Here is a 6791-nt window from a genome sequence, read left to right on the forward strand (position 1 = left end):
AGGTATTTCCTGGACAACAGAGAGTGACAAACGGCTGTCAATCTCTCGATCTCTGTTATACATTCCTCAACAAACCAAAGATCACTGCCAACTAACTAATGGGGGAAATAAATACCTGTGACTGCTTTTGTAGATAAAGATTTAGTTATAATTGAGAGACAAAATAAGAAGCTGATTGAAATTAAATTAAATTAAAACAAATATGATTTTGTGCATTGGCATGTCAGACCATCAGTTTCTGACCGGTTTTGATTCATGTTATTCAAAAATCTTAATCAATTTTTTTGGGGGGTTCAAATCCATACTATTATTTATGTCTCATTAACATTTTCTTGAAATTTTCATTTGTAATATTTGGCAACAATATGGTGAATGTAGATTTAAAAAAAAAGTCATATATTAATTTCTTGTTCTGGACAAAAAGTTCCTATGAACCATAAAAGTTTGCTAATTTCAGGCTTGGGAATGGAAGCTGATGCTAAGTTGTCACCCAGATTTCTCATTTAATGTGCAGTGCAGAGAGGATAATTTCTACATTACGTACATTATTTAGAAGGCCTGATTTTTAAAACATAATTGAAAAAGTATGTTCATATTACATTGTTTCAAGTAACATTTGTAAAAAATCCATATTGCAATATTTATACTTTTGTTTTCGAAGCAAAAGTATAAATATTGGCAATGATTTGTCAATTAAATTTACTGGAACTTTAGTTGACTAAAATGAAATAACACTTAGTCAATTAAGTGTTCCTTGTTAGACAAAATCAACACCGATCTAAATTGAAGCTTTTTAATTCATCTTTATTGCATGGACATATAAACTAATCAGACAGAAATCTGTTCTATAGGCCAATGTGTGCCAGACAGTATATTATAATGTAGATACAAAATACTGTTTTATTTTACTTAATCTTATTTTGAAATTTTAGCTGCTGCTTGTAAATTCAGCGTTACTGTTTGCTAATCTTACAATACATCTTGTAATCTCACAAAAAGGCCTTTCACTTACAGTTTTTCCTCTCTGGAAAAGTAAAGCATAAGTCGAGAAAGTGAAAGCCCTTATTGTTTGACTTCACCAGTAGCAGATAAGCCTAGAGGTTGCTATGGAAGCTCAGCCACCTGGAGCCAGAGTCCAATTTGGAAAAACCACAAAGTCAACATGAATGCGTGCTACGGTTGGGAGAGAATTGAAAAATGTTGTGATTGTGTGGGGCATAATCACAAGTCAAAATATATAAACTAAAACCCTCCTGCATACAGTGACACATCATCATTAATTGCCATCAGTTCAGGTACACTCCCACAATGACACATATGAAATATACCTTACGTGAAACTTTCGCTGCAACAGAAACCATATCCTTTTATTTAACCAAAGCTAGGCTAACGGCTGCGTTGGTTACATGCTTCCCAAAACTGTTTTAAATCAACCACGTCTTTTTGAGCAGACATTAAGCTAATGTCCTTCCATAGAAAATGTCTGACATGAAAACCAAGAGGCAGTGTTAGTCTGACAGGATATAAGGCTGTGGAAACAGTAAAGAAAAATATGTTTTTTTTTTTAGTCTTGTGTTTGAGAAATGGCAGCCAACGTATTACCTCATGTAATATCCACTGTGACCTTTCATTCATATTCATGTGGCTAATACATCCAAGAAAAAAATAAAGAGAAAGCAGTGGCAGTGCAAACGGGACGGTAACAACAGCTGATGTTTGAAATGTGATTTATACAGTAATTCAAGAAACAAAATAGTGATAAAGTATTTACTTTATCTTTACAAAGTTACTTAAGTTAATATATTTTTAGATATTTATCAGTTACACATAAGTCAAACTGATATTTTTTTATTATTATTTTTTTAACCAAAAATATTAAACAAATCATTTATTCTTATGTAGAAGATATTCTTCTACATAAGATGGTCTAATTGTATTCAGCGAAACGTAAGCAGAAAGTTTCTTAGATGAAAATGTGTTGAATTTCAAGACCCACAAGAACTTGACTTCCCTTTACTTTAATCCTTTTTAGTAACACAGGTTAACAAGAAGTTACAGGCAACCTGTGAGCAAAAAACAAACAGAAACTGAATATTCATTGACACATAATACAAGTCAACATGCTCTTGTTTTGTACAGGTTAAGGTTTTATTCAGGCTTTATTTTGATAATAGTCATGTGTAGTAAGAACACATTCTTTAAATTTAATTTAGCACCCTCTTTCTAAAGAGAAAAAAGAAACAACAAAATAAATAAAATAGAAAATGTGCAACTTAGGATTTAAGTTGCCCATTTAAGTTAACTCCTTAACCTGAAATTTGTTTTTGGGGTTCAATCTCAACAATCCTCAGGAAAAGCTGCTGAGAAGGAATATATAAGCTAAAACCAGAAGTCAAATAATCTCCAAAAGTTTGGCAGTTTGAATAGGCATAAATTTGTTAGATGCAACACTGAACCAAAAACAACTGAGCTGTTATATTAGCCAATGTGGGCCTATCTTGTTGTTCAACCGTGGCTCAGCCCCAACCAGCATAAACTCCAAACAATGTTTTGCTTGATCAAATCGCCGCAAATGAGGATAAATTGTGTATCCTTTCTGCAGAGTTTTACTCTCAAGGTTTATTAGGACCTTTGTGGCAGCGGTGCACTACCCAGAGGGCAATTCTTGGTATGTCAGTTGAGGGTCAGAGCCAGTTTATGCCCACAAGTCCCTTAACAGGTTAATTTGGTCATGAAAGAGGTCGGGACACATTTGGCCATGGGCTGCCTTTCTTCCTTACAGAACAACAGCAACACAGCTTTCTTGTGACTAAGCGCGAGAAAGCCAGAATAAAGAGAGGTATGTAATCCTAGCTCACCTCTGTGTGGGGTGACGAGTTAAAAACCCAATGGTACCAATGAACTTTATTTATAGTAGGAGTTACAGAACAAAACTTTTCACCATATTGCTTTTCTCTTAGTCTGCTCTGAAGTTCAAACAAACAAGGACCTGAGGCAATAGGGATGGTAATGTCATTATCATATGTCATAATCCTGACTGGTTCCATAAAACTAAGGTCCAACTGAAGGTCAGCGCACGATATTAGGGAGATAACTTACGTACCCTATTGATGCAATGTTCAGATATTCAATTACTTGATAGATTTGAAATTTGTCCGTCTGTTAGTTACCGTAGAACGAAGAGCTTGGGTACGAAAACGTCCAGTGTTCCCCGTTATCGTATTCTAGCTGTAGTTGACCAGTTAAAGCATCAATCACTAACAACTGACAAAAATGACATCTGTGACATAAAATTGTCTGTGTGACAAGTCGGTGCTAGTAATAAGGGGATCGTTTTTAATCTGTAACGGCCTGGAGAAAATTCTTCTCTGCTGCCTGTTTTAGCATGTGCGACTCCTGCCTCTGGTGTGGTACCTGTCCAAAAACAACTTGTCTGAGGTCGCAGCCGAGCCAAAGCCTGACACAGTGATTATAGGTGGTGCTCATGGGTGAGGAAAGCTGCGGTTTCGAGCCTCATATCTGAGAAATCCATTGTGAGTTTCACCTTTTTCTAAGGTAGCACTTGACTGAATTATTTGCTACGGGGGAGGAAGCAAGTGATTCCCCAGCCCGTTGCTTGGAGTAATATCTCAAACACCGCAGTGTGGATAGGTCTGGGTGTTTGAACAGAGGACAGTGGAAGAAGTCTTAGAATAAATTGACTATATTTTGTAAACAGGATTTTTTTTGATAAAATAAAAAAAGCTAAAGTCAGAAAAGTTCAAGTGACTGATTTTGTGTCTAAGGTAAATTGTCTTTTATAAAAAATAACAAACGACATAAGATTTGCATTTGTCGTTATGCTACTAGAACATAACAAAATTGTAGTGGTACCCTACAGTGATAGATAAATAAATAAATTGTGATTACTTTTAGTCGTGCACTAATTGTTAATAATATTTCAGAATTAAATTTAGGAATATTTCCAAGATTATTTTACAAATAAAAAACTCAAAAATATCCACGTATTCACCTCCCGTTAGATTTCAAGCAACCTATGTTTGGCTAAAGCACATCAGCTTGAATTCATCATTTTCGTCATAAAACCTGATCTTATCAGTCTAAGTAATCTCCCTCCAGACCGTTATTGTTCATATGCAACATCTCTTTTTGTGTGCGTAGCTTGTGTGAGGGAGGGTCCAAAACTCAAACACCATGTTTGGGAGAAGAAAGTCATAAACACAATGCATGTACGGCTTGTCGTGAAGTGTTTCTTGCTGCTCGAGACGCATTGTAAATTCTGTCAGTCATCCATTAAATCCTCCTGGAGGAAAAAAATAAAATTCAAAATACAACGCAAGATATATGACTGTTTAACAAACGCGAGTCGAGGTGGAGGTGTGGCGGACTGGATTTGGACTGTGAATTGGGTGTATGGGTTCAGCGAATAGGGTGCAATCTCCTGGGACTTTGAGCTTTGGAACAACCAGGGTACATGGGGGTAGACACAAGGCTGCAGTCACAAGGGGTTAATTGTAGGTGTTTAAAAGAGCACATGTTGTTAAAGAGCCGGTGGGTGGAAAGAGTTCTATTTATACATGGCAGAGGTAATGAGGTGAAATTATTCTGTCCGACAGAGATGGGATGTGACCACAGCAGGGTGTTTGAGACTCTGCTGCCCTGGCTCGGACTCCTGAGAATGTTTTGACTCCAAATACGGGTGCTGAAACGTAAGCTAGTTAATTAATTCCCATTTACATATGGTCCAGCTGTGGTTTCCATTGCGCCCCACAGCCCGGCCCCGTGTCACAGGAATAGAGCGATTGATTGGCTAATTAATGATTCCCCAGATGCAACAGTTACATTGAAATTAGCTTAATAGGCCTCAGGTGGTTTTATGCTGTGCTAATCTTTTCATTACTCATGTTTACGTGAAAACAAACACACACAGGCAGCGCGATCGGATCAGGTTCGCATCCCTGTGGCTTACGTAATCTATAAAGATTATCCGAAGAGACATCTCGATAATCCGGGCAATCTTGAGATTATCGGTAGGGGAAGATCGGGATGAAAATCAACGTAAAAATATTGCTGTGTCGACAAGGCATTAGGAGCCGAGTCGAATAAAAACTAATACCGTTAATATTAAACTTAACATGAAGTATTTTTTATATGTTGAACCTTTTTTCATGTTTGTATCTATGTGTATAGTTTGAAACTAAATATATTAAAGAAAATAATATTTTTTAAGATGTATATGACAGCTTTGCACATTTATGACACAGACTCTTCTGCTTTGTTGTAGTCTTAAACTGTTACATGAGGACATTAGAATTTCAGCCAAGCAAATATATATATATATATATATATATATATATATATATATATATATATATATATATATATATATATATATATATATATATATAATATTGTCAGCCTGTAAATTGTACCCCAAACAAAAATTATGAGGTAGTTATCCATCTGCTTTTGTCTTTCTACTGCAAAAGTCAGTGAAAGATTCTTCAGGGTGATTTAACTACACACTTAAAAGAACAAAAGTAAAGACTTCTTGTTTTATTCTATTCAAATGACAATAAAATATTAGCAATGTTAAAGCTTTTAAACAGAACATAAGCTAAGTAAGGATTATGACTGAAGGAAAATAACTACAAATGAGGAAAACGTCTATAATATGAAAACTGTACAATAAACTAACTAACCTAACTAATATAAACCATTAAACCTAAACTGGATGAGCATTTCTAAGTAAAGTTTTAACAAGATCAGTATACCTAAATTTCAGTAATTTTCTTAACTAAGAGTCATGCCCCAGCTTGTGCTCAATGCCAAAGACTCACAGCAAACACAAACACACATATGAGTAGAAAAAAGTAGAGAAAATCAGCAAACCAGAGTACATGCCAACTCCATCACACCATCTTGGAGCCATCCCAAATGCTAAGAAGCCAAGTTTTATCATTTCCTAAATAAGTCCTTGTTTACTCAACATCTGTCAAACGTCTCTTTTTGGATTATTGTTTTAGAATCTTGAAAATGAAGAAACGGTCAAGAGTGAAGTAAAACTAAATGTCAGTACTAATAGATCCTAAAATCAATAAAATATTTGTCATTCACAGACCATTTCCTGCAGGTGTTCATGTTACATAGACTCAGATGGCTTTGGTCCATATAAGTAGGAGTCCAGGTTTTACCCTTCCTGTCTGCCTGTTGGTGGACTGAGACAGGAGAGAGCCCAGAACTCCACGGCATGTTGGTCAGTGGCACCGACCCTGCATTTCTATTGGCGCCTGCCGTCCTGGCCAAGGTGGAAAAAGGTAAGATGACTGATATGTGAAAGCTCTTATAGAACGCATTGCAAAAAAAAATAAGGTGCTGTGTGAATGTTTGGGCAACAGAAATTAGTTAAATGAAAATCAGTTAAGCAAGAAAGTGCAAATTGTTACTCTTTTAGAGAGATCTCAGCCGTGTTTGGCTGGAGTTTGGCAAATTTCTCGCATATCTCTTAGCCTTCTGGTAAGAGACAATGATTCATTTTAAAAACAAAGACAAACTTTTAATGAACTTACCCAATTATTTTTGATAGCGTTTCTTTATTTTCTATTAAAACTCACTAGTATAATTTTAATTAAGCCATGGCAACAGCATTTCAATAGATGATCACACGATACTAGCTCTTTTTGTTTGGAGAACCTCACGGTGGCCTTTTAATGGGAATCCCAGCTCTGTCCTAGTTTGGCAGCTGCTGGAAGGATCATCATCTGTGTTTGCAGGGCACCTGCTGGGAAGCT

The sequence above is a fragment of the Poecilia latipinna genome, unplaced genomic scaffold (genome assembly GCF_001443285.1).
Source record: "Poecilia latipinna isolate Pla-1442-1.1 unplaced genomic scaffold, P_latipinna-1.0 Scaffold812, whole genome shotgun sequence".
In the NCBI taxonomy this organism is placed as follows: Eukaryota; Metazoa; Chordata; class Actinopteri; order Cyprinodontiformes; family Poeciliidae; genus Poecilia; species Poecilia latipinna.